At 46.6% G+C, this 16,223-nt stretch overlaps 1 pseudogene; it reads right to left on the bottom strand.

Moving 5' to 3' along the window:
* The window catches only part of LOC144133706 (uncharacterized), a 54,978-nt pseudogene extending 39,061 nt beyond the window's left edge, over window positions 1-15,917 (bottom strand).
* Window positions 15,918-16,223: the final 306 nt, after the last annotated feature.

Here is a 16,223-nt window from a genome sequence, read left to right on the forward strand (position 1 = left end):
GCTCCATGACAAGTGGGTGCGGGTGGCCCGATATGTATTTGCGATGTATGTTCGGCTCTGCGTGCGTTGGGCTAGTAGCTGCTGCTCTGCCTCCTTCAGCCGCTGCGGTGGCTGAATGGTTATAGCGCTCGGCTGCTGACTCGAAAGGCGCGGGTTCAATGCTGGCCGCTCTAGAATTTCCTCTAGAATTTCAATAGAGGCAAAATTCTAGAGGCCGATGTACTGTGCGATGTCAGTGCACGCTAAAGAAGCCTAGGCGGTTGAAATTTCCGGGGCCCTTCGTTACGAGGTTCCTCATAACTGAGTAGCTTTGGGACGTTAAAGCCATATAAACCAAACATCCGCTGGAAGTCGTCGAATTAGTGGATAACGTCAAGAAGTGGCCAGAAATTGCAGTGCCCATACTGTGGCGACATTGCCATTGCAACGAACAAACCGATCTACCTCCTTCTTTTATGACCAGCACGTCCTTATATGATATGCATGTTCCCGGACATACACCAATCAGAGGTCGAGTTGTTGGCTTCTCTTTGTGACATTAACTTGTCTTGTCCCTTAACTGTCATTAACTTGTATTCCCATGAAGGGGGTCTGCCGTCATCACTGTTTGAACTGTGACCTCACTCTATGCGAGCACTATCAGTATAACGTCCTCTCGCTTTAGGTATTTTGCTGCCTCTAGCTGTTCAGTTAGTTCAGCCAATATGTTAGGCTGTGTATATTTCTGGAGAATTGGGTTGGGTTAAGTTTTGGCAAGGTCATGATGGCTTGCATTGCATTCCTGTTTATTGTTTCCAATGCCACCCACTGTCCCCTTAGTCATTATAACTGAGCCTGATCCAGGGTTCAAGCACCAATCGTACAAAACATCTGGCCATCTCTGTTGAGGCTCCTGCTCCCCTAGGCAATATGTTTGAACAAGTATACAGAAGTCAGAAGTCGCTGTTTACATATTATGGCTCCATTGTTTTCCTTTGCAATACTTATGAATGCCTAGCCCAAGGACTCTCAGCATGTCTGCCTCTTGTAATGCTTCATTTTTGTTACCGCATAAATGTAGCTTGACTTTTGTGGTGGCTTCCAGGCCTGCTTAGCGGACGTACTCTTTCTGTGTCTTTAAGGCTTTTTGTAGATGCACGTTTTGTGTCTCAAACTAAATTAATTAAACTAAATTGTGACATTTGATTGATTGATTGATTGATTGATTCAATTTTATTTCTCAACATTCATACAAGGCATGCTTGTGAAAACATCTGGATCCCTAGCTAAAAGCTAGTTGGGATCCATGCAATTCAGTTTCAAAGAAAATTGCAGGCATAAATAAAATTAATTACATACATATAAAAGCTCATGAAATTAGAAATACATAAATGGGCACATAGAGCAACAATATTCAGAGCACCAAGCCTCTTTTACAAACGCATACAAACACACAAAAATACATGAAAAGAAAAAACGCTGGCTTCACTCAAGGTTTATAATATTTCTTCAATGACTCAGGAAGAGTTTTACTGTGTTTGAATTCACTTGGAAGCTTGTTCCACAGCTTAATACCAACATGGGCCATCCTTCTTTCTTCATAGACATTTTTCGTTTTCGGAAGAAGGAAATTTCTATGAGTGGCGTTGCGAGTGCATAGCGGTGGGATACAGAATTGAGATGAGTGTAACGGGTAATTGTCTTTAAGGCATGTGTGTATTGTCAAGACAGTCCTGTATTCAAGTAATGATTGTAGTGGCAGTATATCCATCTGTTTAAAAAGAGGAGCAGTGTGGGCGTTGTATCCTGAATGTGAAATGAATCGAATTGCCCTTTTAAATTTAGTTAAATTGTGACATCAAGTTAAACCAAATTGTGACATCGTCGGCATAAATCTTGAACTGCACCTGTGGCATTTCAACTCATTTTCATGCCAATGGTATAAACGTGATATTCAAAAGTAAAAGGTTTAAAACTAAACCTTGTGGCACTGCTCTATTTGAGGTATAATACCGATTTCTTGTCCATTCAGCCGGATAGAGAATGTATTGTCCTTAAGCAGGTTATGCTACCTTGGTGACCTGTAAGGAAGACCCACATCTTCCATGGTCTCAAAGTTCTTAGCATGTGACACGTTTTCATATGCCTTCACTACTTTCATAGCTGCCACAGTGCATACAAGGTGGCTATAAGGCGACAGCCAAACCAGTTTCTGTGCTTAGGCTTGATAGGAACCCAGTTTGTCGTACATGGTATGCTTGCTCATTTTCCAACCACCATGATAGGTGCACAGCTATAACCTTTAAACAGATTTTGCATATTCTAATTACCAGCAAGATGGGCCGTAATTATAATGTGCTTGTGGGATGTTTTGCAGCTTTTGGTATTTCCACGGCTGGTTGTTTCCAGTCTAGTGGAATTTTTTCTCCTTGCCAAACCTCATTTATTACACCCAGAAGGCTATCAATAGTTTCTCCTTCTGAGTTCTTAAGGACTTCTTGAGGAAATTAGCCATGTCCTGCTGTAGCTCTCCAACTTGCTTCTTCTGTAGCAGCAAGTAACTCTAGTTTCGTAAATGTTGATGCCGTCCCCATCTTGTCAACCGTGTCCTTTGGCGGTGGTAGTTCTGGAGACTGTGCAAGTTTATGGAAGAAAAAAAGGAGGGCTGCGTGAGCTGTTAACTCCTCTGACGTGAGCTGCAAGGTGAACCAAGTACTTTCAACGTGATCTCATTAATTTGTCCCCTTTCCATGCCTCTGAAAGTCCTGTTGGTCGTTCGTGTTCCGAAATAATGGAAACCATTGTCCCGCCACTTATAAGCCAGTTGCGTTTTGCGACGGCGTTGCCTGCAGTTTTTTGATGGCTGTCTTTGCATGTCCTCAGGATGCCGACGAGCCTGTATCTCCGCCTGTTTTCAGCGTGTTCAATGTTGTAGAAGCTAAAGGTTGCGAGGTTTGATCTCCGTTCAGTGTCGTTATGATGGTGTTATTCTTGAGAACCTTTTGTAAGGTGGGCGCAAAAGTATATGGGCTAATGGTGTCGGTTCGAATATCCTGCCATACACCTTCCCAATGTGTTAATGAAACTTTTTTCGATTAATCCTCATTTGTGCCAAATTAAAACCGATTCTAATTTGGTTGGTGGCACTATCCCGTTCATATAATTCTGCCTTCAACATCAGTGCACCGTTGCCTTTCCACCGCGTCAGGTCTGGTGTGTGTTCGTGTTTGCGGGCAGTGTTGTAACCCTGGGAGATTTAACAATGGTAACTACATTTCTGTGAAGACAGTGTAAATTTTATCACCTCTTTTTGAGTCACAATTATATCGCCAAGCACTGTACAGAATGTTAAAGTCTTCACCTGTTAGTATTTGTGCTCCAGGACATGAATGACCATTTACACATCCAAGACTGGTCACACTGTGGGTCGAGTTTGAATGGACTGTAGCATCAGTGATGATTTGTTTGGGCGCATGAGTACCACAGCTATTTCCTGCTGACTGTGGCACCATTTGTTCAAGTCATGTGGTGTTTGGGGAATGTTGGCTTTAGCGTATATAGATGCTTTTACTGGCATTTCTGTCGCTGCTTTTGCTTGTTTATCAGGGATGAAACGGCACTGGTACGGAATATAACCTGCGATAGTATGCTGTCGATTATGTTTCTGTGTCAGGAATGCAGCTTGCCGTATAATAACTTTGTTTTTCCCCAACTTTATTAGAGAGCCCTCTGCAGTTCTATTGCGCAGTCTCTTGCTGATTTTTGTTGACATTTCTGGCCATGTTGGAAAAGTTGTGTGAGTTGCACAAGGGGTTTTTGTGCCACCTTCCATACTGTTGTGCTAGCGGTAGGTTTACATTTAGGAAACATTCACAGACATTGCTGCTTTACTGATTGCAGGCACCTCTTACTGTCAATCAGAACGTTCCCTGCGCCATTCTGCTATACTGTTGCAGTTGTTCGCATGACTGATAATGCAGCAGTTTGTGTGAAACAAATCGAGGATTGGGTATAGATAAATATTTTGTAATAAAAGCTGAAATTTGAAGACAGCAGGTGCTGACTCAATGTAGTTCTTTGTATGTGCATTGCTCTTTCTGGTGCGGAGTTATCACAAAAGATACCTTTTGTGAACTTGGCATTGGGAACACTTTCAAGCTGCATTTCTGCTAAGGCGAAAAGTAAGTGAAATGCAACTGTAATGAGTTTTATGTGGAGATATGTTCAGTCAGCGTCATCAGTTCGATTATGCCCAATGCAGGACAATGGCCTTTTGTATACCTCTCCAATTATCCCAGTTCTGTGCCAGCTGCAGCCACACTATCCAGACAAACTTCCTAATCTATCTGCCCACCTGACTTTCTGTCATTCTCTGCTACACTTGCCTTCTCTTGGAATCCACTCTGTTACCGTTACCAACCATTTGTTACCTCTCCTTCACATTACATGCCCGGCCCATGCCCCTTTCTTGGTTTTGACTAGGATATCATTCACTTCCATTGCTCCCTGACTCGCTCTGCTCTCTTCCTAACTCTTAGCGTTAAAACTGTCGTTTTCCTTTCCATAGCTCACTGCTTTGTCGTCAGTTGAAGTTGAACCCTTTTTGTTATCCTCCTTGTATAATTCCCCATAGGTGAGCACTGGTAAGATACATCCGTTATATAAGTTTCTCTCACGAGATATTGGTAAATTGTCATTCATGATTTCAGAGTGCCTGCCAAGTGTGCTTGACATCATTCTTGTTCTCCTAGTTATTTCACTCTCATGATACCGATATGCAGTCACTACTTGCCCTTAGTGGACGTATATTCTTATCACGTCCAACCATAGCTCGGCAAAATCACAATTGCTCACTCAAGCTCACTCACAAGAGTTTTGCCACCCTATTATAGGCTTACTCAGACACAGACTAGCATAGGCCCAGGCTCTCTCTAACTCGTGAACTCAAACTCATTTAGGCTCACAACTCTCCAACTTAAAACTCATCCGGGCAGCCACTCATTACAACTTGTGACTCACTTTGACACGACTCATTTGGGCTCATTCATTTAGACTCTCGACTCATCTGAAATCGCACACACTCATTTCAATCCATGCCTCTTCTGGGCTCACTCATATTAACTCATGACTCATTTGGTTTCGCTCACTGATTTCGACTCATGACAAACTTGGGCTCGATCACTCATCATGAGCGGCATGCCCCTGTGCCAACCAAGACGCACAAGAGACATCTACGCAGCGACATAGTGGAACTCGATGAAAGCTTTCGACACATCCTCACGTGGGTCATCACCACACCCGGTGTCGCGTAAACTAGCTAAGGAGAAGGGACAAAATGCTGTCTGCCTCGCTTCTGTGGAACCTTCTTTGGTAGCCATGAGATGTTGCCAAGCCTGCTCACCTTCAAGTATCCTTGTTCGGAGCCGTAAATAAATATAAATTAGCAAATGAGGGAAAAAAGTGGGAACATGATTGGAGCCTGGGCGTAAACTTCTGTTCCCTTCCGAGGCTATTGAACACTACTTCCCTCGCAGGCATACGACCTTTGCCAAAAGTAACTAGACAGCGGGGTTTGCTTTTCAGCCATATAGTGTGGCCCTTGTGGCACCCCTGAAGAGATGAAATGGTCTCGAAAGATGAGCACAGGGGTTCTGCCTACCTTGCAGAGGATTATAGCTTATGGGGTGCCGTAAGTGCTCTGCTACATGGCTAGGAAGTAAAACTCATTGCTTGGTTACTTTTTCCAGAAACGGTACATCTAAACAGTGAAGAAATAGGACAATCAAACATTTTGAAATGCAGGCTTGTGCCGTGGGTTTGCAAAAATCGTAACTTCACAGGCAACAGCAGTGGCAGCAATTGACAATGTATTAGGTCTTGCTAGTTCTATAGCGGCACTTGAAGTGCTCAAAGCACCATAGATAAGCACTTCAGCGCATCACGTAAAACAGAACAATTCATCTCTTTATGTAGACAGCGTTATTGAGATGTGGGTGCACATAGAATCCAGGAAAAGCGGACAGCATCAGCCATGCTGCTGCACGTGTGGCAGTGAACATAGCCATGCTAATAGTTCAGCTGCATTATGAAAATCTACACCTTTCCACAGATTAGATTGTGCGCTGAAGAAAGATGAGACCAGCTGCGGCAAGAGATAAGTACCCATTACTTGGGGGAATAATATGCTGCTCGGCTGCTGCAATTGTGCAACACAGTATAATGCTCGCATCTTCTCAGATTTGCGGTAGGCCATAGCCATTCGTTGGGCAGTTTGCGCCCTTGTGAAATCCAGGATAGTAATGCACACCAATGCTAGCACCATGCCACACATATGGTCTTTGAGCTTACTGAGCTGTGATGTGGACGCGTACGTGGTGAATAAATTCCTAGTCTATCATAATGAAACCTTTACTTCCACTAGAAATGAACCTATTAAAGGTAATCTAAACTGACATAATATATGCAATGCAGCGCTCTTTTTTTTCCGTCTACAGTGAAATGCCCATTAAATTTTTCTGCTTTTTTATCCACATCATTTAATTTTCTATTCTTTATTCTCATTGACGCCGTTAAAAGCAACTAAACTGTGTGCTTGTAGCTATTGTGTATGCAGTGCACAATTGTCCAGCCATTTGCTACCCTTAATTCTTTGTGTTTTCAGGTCGTTAGTTTAGGGGAATCCCTCAAGATGGAATAGATTTGTAATGAGGGAGTGATTACCCATTAGCGTATACACAAGCTTAGCCTTATGGCTACAAAGGAAAGCTACACAGTTTCCACGAAACTTCGTAGTTCAAGAAAAATTCGTCCTACTTCAAGTTCGAACGCTGGATCACCGTCTCATCATGGGAGTCTCTCTACGAACTGAGCTAATTGGCATTTTCTTTGGCATCTATCATAGTGCTCTGCCTTGTTTTGCACATTTCCTACATTCATGTCGATTTTATACAAATGGCTTCCTTCATGATAAAATTACATGTAGTGTTCTCACTTGCAAATTTAGTTTACAAGTGGCAACTCTGAAAAGGGGCGAAGGAAAATTATGGTCTGATTAAAAAAAACGAACCTGGGTTCTCAGAAACTGCAACGCTTGAAGCAGAAGCAGATAGCTTAACAGATTAGTTATTCAACAACCTTCTTTCTCCTTTCATTGTTAATATCCTGTCTTTGCTCTGGTTCTTAGTTTTCTTGATAAAATATGCATTTGGTGGTCATTCCTTTGGCAGATGCTCTAAGTTCCACGTGTGCTGAAATAAATATGGGGTGCTTGTTTTTCATTGCTGTTATGTTTTCTTTTCAGGCACGTAATGAAGGGTATAGTGTTTAGCACACAGTTAGCCATGCATTGGACTGGGTGATAGTTCGCACTGCTTGCACAGAATGCTGGGAAGCTAAAAATGATGGCAAGTCACTAACTACCGCACGAGGCAATTCAGTGATGCGGGAACTCCGACAGCACTTTTAAGCCAGCATAATTAACTGGAATTGACAACAGTTGTCCCTAAATTTGTCTAAATAGCAAATGACCCTCGATCTAGTGTCCTAGCAGGTGCAGCAGTACGGCATCGCAACTTCAGATGTCATACTCATGCATGGTGTGGATACTGCTGGCTGGAAACATGACGCTATGTGACTCTATTCACTAACACAGTAACACATCTAGCAAGCGTCATATTGGGAAGTTCCATACGGAACCCTGGTGCACATGTCAAACGTGGTGGAAAATAATAAAGGAAGAGTGTAAAGGACACCATGTAAGTACAGTGTATGAATTATATCAGGAGAAATGGTGGAAGCGTTGCGCTGCCTTGAAGGACTTGACACCCTGATGGGTGGACATACAAGCAGTGTGGTCCAACGTGTTCTAAGGAAAGCTATACAGCTTCCAAAGAAGCTTCATTCCTGAAGCTTCATTGGAGTTTATGGGAAAATTGCATAGCTCTCCTTGACTGCACCAGCAATTTCTTGAGGAGCGCTAGGTGAACGGAAGATCAGTTTAAAAAGCTGAGTGATAAATACGTTAAAGCTTCCAGACTATGCCACGTCTGTAGTACCCTGCAGCATAGAATGAATGCTCAGTGTGCTGGGCTGTGTTACCATGCGAACGCACCAAGAATTGTCAATGAACACTTTTATTGGCTCTTTTGAGGCTATCTTTTTGTCTAGCACGCCGTTCTTTTTATCATCCAGCCTCATGGTCGAACGGCGTTCGGCCGGTGCGTGCGTTGGTTATGGTGTGTTGGTAGTCTGTCTGCCGGACTGACTAACATAACCACACTGCGTAAGCGAAAATGTACGCGAATATAAATACGCGCACTGTGTAAGCAAAATTGAAGGCTTTAAGTACTTTCCATGCATTAAAACCTAGCACAGTAGTGTCCTTGCTGACATGCAGGATGTGTCTTGTGGCAACGTTTGGCCGGCAATTAATTATGTTTCCTCGGCGCAATTACTCGATTGAATTTTCTCGTACTGTTATTGCAAGCGCTCACCGCCGCCATTCGAAGCATTAAAACCGAGCACAGTAGTAACCCTGCTGAATATGCAGGATGTGTCTTGCGGCAACGTTAGGCCCGCAATTAGTAAAGATCCCTTGGCGCAATGACTTCAATTCTCGCATCGTCATTTTTGTAAACGCTCATCGCGTAAGGCCTGTTTCACATGCTGCGAATTTTGCCGCACCAACACTGCGAATTCGGTGCCGCCGCTGACGCCCCAATGCAATTGCCGCTCAGTCCTTTAACATGCAACGCAGAACCTGCGAATTCGTTCGGTTGTGACAACAGGCTTGCTAGATGTCTGCTTGTCGAACCTGTGAATAAATGTGACAGCAATGTAAAATGGAATTTGTTTATGTTGTTGTAGTCATGCGCACATTTAGATACATGGTAACATTTCGTATCTTTACATCAAAGTAAACAGTTCCGAAATATTCGAAATGAACACGGTGGCCAAAGCTAAGCCTGGCCAAAGCAGGCCAAAGCCAAGCCTGACAGAGAGCCAAGCAGTGGATGCTCCCTATTGGTCAGCCGCAGAGCGAACACACCGACGCTGCGAATGAATTCCAACCGGACAGAAATCGTTCGCAAGCCGTCAATCCAGGTGAGGAGCTTATGGCCTTGCACTACTTTTTTTGCCTACAAATCGGGGAACATTTTGTTGCGCAACATATATTAAACACACGGGTAGATACCAAACGTCAGGTGAAAGAAAAGACTTAACTAGTTGTGCTTGTGACAAATTTCTCAGAATGTCATTTTGACTTGCCCTTATTACTTCACAATTTGCCGAAACTGGTACGTGTTCAACGGGTGTGGCAAGACACTGGGATAATCATTCTAATTTGGTTACGAAGTTCTAGCGCACTGTTTGCTTTCGGCAGAATACTTCCATTGCTCCCAATGAAAAACTCAATATGCTGAGTAAGTATCAAGTGTATTGTGAATAACTATTGAGATGGGGTAAACAGATATTAAAGTTATCAGCGAGCAAACACCGTGTACTTATTCACCCGTTCTAGTATCATTATTTTGTACATGTACTTGCTTCATTATCTCTATAACACTATTTCAGTGTTTTAAATACTTGAGCATGTACTGTCGGTTGCTAACTTTACAAAAGTCCACCATGCCGTTTGGGGGAATAACACAGTGGACTGAAAATGTTTGCAACAGATGCCCATATGTGTTTCTGGCTGCACATCATCTCAGTCCATCTTTTATGGAGCTGTGCAAAGCCACCTTGGAAGTCCCTTTAATTCTTCCCTTGCTATGGGTTCTGAACCCCCCCCCCCCCCCCGTCCTCCTCCCCGTGAAAGGCTGGGAACAATACAGAAGGAAGCAGTAGTTTCCAGAGCCGACCGCCCAACACAGGCAATGGGAATACAAGCAGCAATAGGTAAAAGCAATACAGAATGTCGGCACTTTTAGTATTCTGTAGAACTTGATGCTTTTAGCACTTTGGCGGAGCCTACTAATCAGAAATTTGCATTTTTTCAGTGGATGACTTGTGAGCTGCGGTGCATGCCCCTTTCATCAACATTGTTGATGGCAGAGTTAGCATAAAATGATTATTAGTTTTTAATGCTGCATCTATGTTATGTTTGCACTTTTAATTGCACAGTTCCGTGTGAAAGGCGGCCTCACTATCAACACCATGAAGGCTGAAAAAATACTGCAGCATACAAAGCCTGCTCAGGTTGCAAAAGACATGGTCCAGGTTTTATGGGGCTTTGAGGGGCTAGCAGAACGCACAGGCAAGGTAGTCCCCAAGGACTACCACAAAGGTGGTGTCACAAGGAAGCAGCTCACTCCTGAGAAGGTCGCCCTTATTTTTGGTTTGCAACATTTGCCTCTAGTTATATTTGTGGATATGACTTTTCCTAATTCTTTCTTGTTTTTCTCCTTGCCTTTTCACAGAAACATTGACATACTGGGGATTGAATGCGGGCGTCTGCACACAAGAAACAATCAGGAAGCTGTCACCGATACTTTCTAAAAAAAATTCAGGACGTGCGAAAAAGTGTGAAGCGGCAGCTTCTTTCCAGTATAAGCAGTGAATAAGTGGCGCACATATAACTGGAGCCGTGAAAAGACATAGTAGCTGCTAGCAGTAATGCCTTATTGGCGATGCAGGTACTGAATAAATAAACTAAAAACCTGACTGTAGTCAAGTGGTCTACAACAGAGTTTCACAGCTATGAGAGAACAAAATAGCTATAATTCATAGTTACTTGGTTATCTCATAGCTGTGTAACTCTGTTTTATCCCACTTGAATACAGTCAGGTTTTTTATTTTGTTTATTCAGTACCTGCATCGCCAATAAGGCAATACAGAGCCGCTTGATACTATTATTTATTCTGTCATACTCAGAATAATGGACAGTATAAAATAAACTATAAATTAAAGCTTTTCACTATGGTTCAGTTTTACTCAACACTACAAACTGTCCCTGAGAGACAATGTAGTCGCACCGCAAGTGGTCACTCTTGCCGAGCGGAACCACTTACCAAGTGGTCCCTGTCCAATAAACCACTTCAAGTGGTCCCACTTGTGAAATTTCGTCTTGGAGTCATCATGGATCTGGACCATGAGAAAGAAATTACCACGAGAGTAAGGACAGATGAGAGTATACTGATGAGAGTATAACCTCCCAATTATACTAAACAAAAATACACACACTTTAGGATTGAATAGAAGAGGTTTGAGGTCTCTTTTTTGTAAGTGCTATGTTCAGGTAATACCTTATTTCGTTACACTTTATTATGTTTTTCTTTCCTCCTGTGCTTGTACTTCACTTCAGCAAATAGATTGTACAATGTTCAGCCACATGCCTGAAATGTGTGGTTTTTACGTATGATGTTTGACTTAAGTTTTTTACCTGCTCTAACTTCAGTGCACATAATTTTGTATAAAACTTGTAATTACTGTTGCAAATTCGAGGTAACATGTATGTTTTAAATTTATTTCCACTGGATCAGTTCCGCGCCAAGGCCGACATTGCTGGCATCAGTGGGGATGTCCGTGGCAGCGTGTTCATTGATATGGGTGAGTATCGGAGTTTGTTTTAGACGGTTGCGAAGCTCGACAAATGCAGCCTCTTGGCCGCTTCCCCATACGAAGGGCGTGTCGTCTCGAGTCAGTGAGTTTAATGGTTCGGCGATTCGCGAGAAATCTTGAACAAAGCGCCGATAATACGAGCACAGACCCAAAAACCGGCGGATGGCCTGCTTGTCACTTGCGCGTGGAAAACCTGAGACGGCAGCGGTCTTGTCAGGGTCCGGGCGAACACCTTGTGCGCTGGCAACGTGACCAAGAAAGCGAAGTTCTTCAAAACCAATATTGCATTTCTCGTCTTTGATGGTGAGTTGTACGGATTTGACTGCTTGTAGCAGAATGCGCAACCGCTCGAAGTATTGGTCAAACGTGGTCGAAAACATAACGACATCATCCAGGTACACCAGGCAGGACTTCCACTTCAGAACGGTGTCTATCAAGCGTTGGAACGTGGCCGGTGCTGAGCACAGACCAAATGGGAGCACCTTAAACTCATAGAGGCCGTCGAGCGTCACGAAAGCTTTCTTCTCCAGGTCTCTTTCGTCCACTTCGATCTGCCAGTACACACTTTTAAGATCCAAGGACGAGAAGTATCGGGCGTTCCGCAATCGGTCGAGCGCGTCGTTTATCCTGGGCAGTGGGTAAACGTCCTTTTTGGTCACGTTATTAGGTTTTCGATAGTCAACATAGAAACGCAGAGTGTTGTCCTTTTTTTGACAAGAACCACAGGCAATGCCCATGGGCTGGTGGACGGCTGAATGACATCGTCCGCAAGCATTTCGGCAACTTGATTTTCAATGGCTTCTCGCTCCATCGGTGAAACACGGCAGGGGCACTGGCAGAGAGGTCGCGTAGTCGCATCAGTGATGATACGGTGCTTGGCTAGTGGAGTGCGGCAGACCTTCGAACACGTAGCGAAACAGTCCGCAAAGTCTGCCAAGAGGTCCGACAGAAGATCCTTCTGAACAGATGGCAAGGCCGGATTTATTTTCACTGACTGAAGAGCGTGGTGTGGGCCAGCATTCTCTGGAGTGGGTCCTCCCACGGTGCACAAACCTGGGACATCAGCAACGTCGTGAAGGAAGGCAATGGCCGGGCCTCTGATGAGGTGCTGATATTCGTTGGAAAAGTTGGTCAGGAGGACGTTGGTACGGCTGTCACGTAGTCGGACGAGACGTCGGGAAACAACAAGGCCCCGCTCAAGCAGCAGTAGAGTATGGCCATCTGCCAGACCCTCGTAGTCGTGGAACAGGTCGTTCCGCACGAGCACCAGGACACTGCACCGCGGCGGCACCATGACGTCATTCCGGACAATGCGCAGAGCGTTGCTGCAAAAATCTCGGGAGTCAAAGCGGGCCACGGCTTGTTTGGTCGAGAACGTGACACGTGCGTCCGTAAAGTCAATCACAGCACTGTTCGCCTGCAGAAAGTCGATCCCCAGAATCAAGTCTCTGGAACACTCAGAGAGCACGACAAATTCACTAACGTACGTGAAACCACAAATTCCAACCCTAGCCGTGCACCTTCCAACAGGGGAAATTAAGTGGCCACCAGCGGTGCGCATGGGGGTCCCCGTCCTCGGTGTCAGAGTCTCCAGCAAAGGCACGGCTCATAACGGAATAATCAGCACCGGTATCGAGCAGCGCGGTAACCTCAGTGCCATCAATTGTCACCCGCAAATCGGATGCTGCGTATCGGGTACTTTCGCTGTCTCTCTCGGTCCAGGTATCGTCGGCTCGATGGTTCCGCGATGCAGGATCTTGACACATCTCGACTTCAGCGGCCTTGCCTGCAGAGGTCGCTGGTGCTAGTTTTCCCGACGAGGACTGGGCGAGCGACGGCCAGCGGAACTGCTCTGACGGGCGGGGCTACACGCACGATAGCGGAGGGGCGAAGGCGAACGGGACTCGCGCCTTCCAGAGTAAACACGGTTCTGGCGCGCCCAGAGATGCTCCGCAATCTCAGGTGGTCGTTCACTGTTCTGAGGACAAGGTGCGCCAGGACGGAAACCGCGAAGACCCACTTGGCGGTACGGACAGGTCCGGTAGAGATGACCGCGCTCTCCACAGTGGTAGCATGGAGGCCTACGGTCTGGCATACACATCAAATCTGACTTCCGAGGACGGGGCTGAGCTGTAGCAGGGGCAGTTGCATAATATGGGGTGGTGATACTGACAACAGACGTCGAGGGAACAGCGGAGCCAGGTGCCATTGCGTGACATGTGTCAATGCTGCTCATGGCAGGTTTCGGAGTAGCGGGACCATAGCCAGCCGAGCGACGTACAACGGATGCATATGTGGGTCGGGCATCGAACTGGGGTAGCGCTTCGGGAACAGGAGGCGCCTGCACAACCTGGCGCACTTCGTCCCTGACGACTTCTGTCAGCGCTGCCAGGGGCCCAGGCGACACCTGGGGCAGACGGAACCGTCGGAGTTCTTCCCGGACAACTGACCGAATCAGTTCGCTCAATGTGTCTGTATTGCCGCCTAGGCACGACGAAAAGGTTTCGGGCACAACGCTGTTGATGTCCCGATTGTACTGGCGGGCCCGTTGTTGGAGCGTCGTCTCTATGGTGGTCGCCTCGGTGAGAAATTCCGCTACAGTGCGGGGTGGGCTGCGTACGAGGCCTGCGAATAGCTAATGCTTAACCCCTCGCATCAGATGGCGAAGCTTCTTCTCCTCAGTCATGTTGGGATCGGCACGCTTGAATACACGGGCCATGTCCTCGATGTACATGCGCACACTTTCATTCGTGCGCTGGTTTCGGGAGTGCAGAGCAGCCTCAGCCTTCTCCCGGCGGTCGGCGTTGGGAAACGTAGCCAGGAGATTCTGCCAAAACGTCTCCCAGGTGGTAAGGGTAGTCTCGTGGTTTTCAAACCACGCCCTGGCAGATTCTTCCAGAGCGAAATATGCGTTGTGTAGCTTGCGCTCGTCGCTCCAGCCGTTGTAGCGGGCGACCCACTCGAAGGTCTCCAGCCAATCTTCAGCGTCTTCGAAAACGTCACCATGAAAAGATGGCGGTGGTCGCGGTGGGTGGCAAAGGATCGGCGCCAGGAGCCGGGGGTCAGTGGCCATGGCAGTTGGACTCACTGGACTAGGCTGGGTTGGCGCCGGGGACCCGATGTCAGTGGCCATGTCAGTTAGACTTGGTGGCCGAGGCTGCGTCGTTCTTTTGGGTGAGGGGAGGGGCCCAAATTCAGGCGACTCTCCGCGGATACGGCGGCTGGGTCGCTGGTGGACAGGTGTGAGGTCTGTTGTGAAGCTGTGCGGAGTGCGTTAGTCGGGAAACGTTACCCAACACTGCTCCACCAAATGTTACGAGCAATTCGAAGGAGAACCTCTGGTGCAAGACGTTGCAGAACGGGTCATCAGTTATGCCAGCCTAACACTTACGCGCGCCGAGACCAATTATTCTACGACGGAGAAAGTGCCTTGCAACTGGGCCATCAGCAAGTTCCGGCCGTACCTCTATGGGCGACCCTTCCGTGTGGTAAGCGACCATCACTCCTTATGCTGGCTGACGAGCCTCAAAGATCCCTCAGGACGCTTGGCTAGATGGAGCTTACGCTTGCAAGAATACGACTTAACAGTCGTCTACAAGTCGGGCCGTAAGCATCAGGATGCGGATTGTTTGTCGCGTGCGCCTATCACAATCGGTCCTGAGGAACCCGCCGATGATTTTCTTTTCCTGGGCGCTATTAGTACCACCCAAATGGCACAGCTTCAGCTGGCGGACTCGGAGTTCGCGCCGCTCATCGATTACCTCGAAGGCGTCGACGCTCGCATCCCGCATGTTTTTCGTCGCGGGCTCCACACCTTCACTTTACAATCTGGTGTTCTCTACAAGCGCAACTTTTCCAGCAACAGAGAAGCGTTCCTGGTTGTCGTTCCATCACAGCTGCGGCCAGAGATTTTGAGTGCCTGTCATGATGCACCCTCCGCCGGCCATCTTGTAGTAACTCGTACACTCGCGCGCATTAAGCAGAAGTATTATTGGTCCAGGTTACTCCCATGAGTGCGGGCGTACGTAAAAACATGCCGCGACTGCCAACGTCGTAAGACTCCTCCATTGAAACCAGCCGGATTTCTTCACCCCGTCGTACCACCGAAGGCCCCTTTTTACCAAGTGGGCATGGTCCTCCTTGGTCCTTTTCCGAAGTCTTCATCTGGAAAGCATTGGATCGTCGCTGCCACCGACTACCTGACACGGTACGCTGAGACCACGTCTCTTGTCAAAGGCACTGCTGCTGAAGTGGCGCAGTTCTTCGTACACAACATTGTCCTGCATCATGGAGCCCCCGCCGTGGTTGTTACTGACCGGCGAAATGTTTTCACTGCCCGCTTTTCCCAGTCCGTGATAACTCTGACGCACACCAGCCATCGACGTGCTACCGCCTATCACCCACAGACAAACGGATTGGTAGAGCAATTCAACCGCACTCTAGCCGATATTCTTTCTATGTATGTTGATGTCGAGCACCGAACTTGGGATACCATTCTTCCGTACGTAACGTTTGCCTACAACACGGCCCTGTAGGAGACAACCCGACTGACCCCCTTTCAGCTTGTCTTCGGTCTGCAAATGACCACTGCGTTGGATGCTATGTTGCCCGTTGACGCCTACTGCGACTCTGACGCCGACCTCGACGCAGACACCTTCGTTCAGCGTGCTGAGGAAGCGCGGCAA

This window comes from Amblyomma americanum, chromosome 5 (assembly GCF_052857255.1).
Source record: "Amblyomma americanum isolate KBUSLIRL-KWMA chromosome 5, ASM5285725v1, whole genome shotgun sequence".
NCBI classification, from domain to species: domain Eukaryota; kingdom Metazoa; phylum Arthropoda; class Arachnida; order Ixodida; family Ixodidae; genus Amblyomma; species Amblyomma americanum.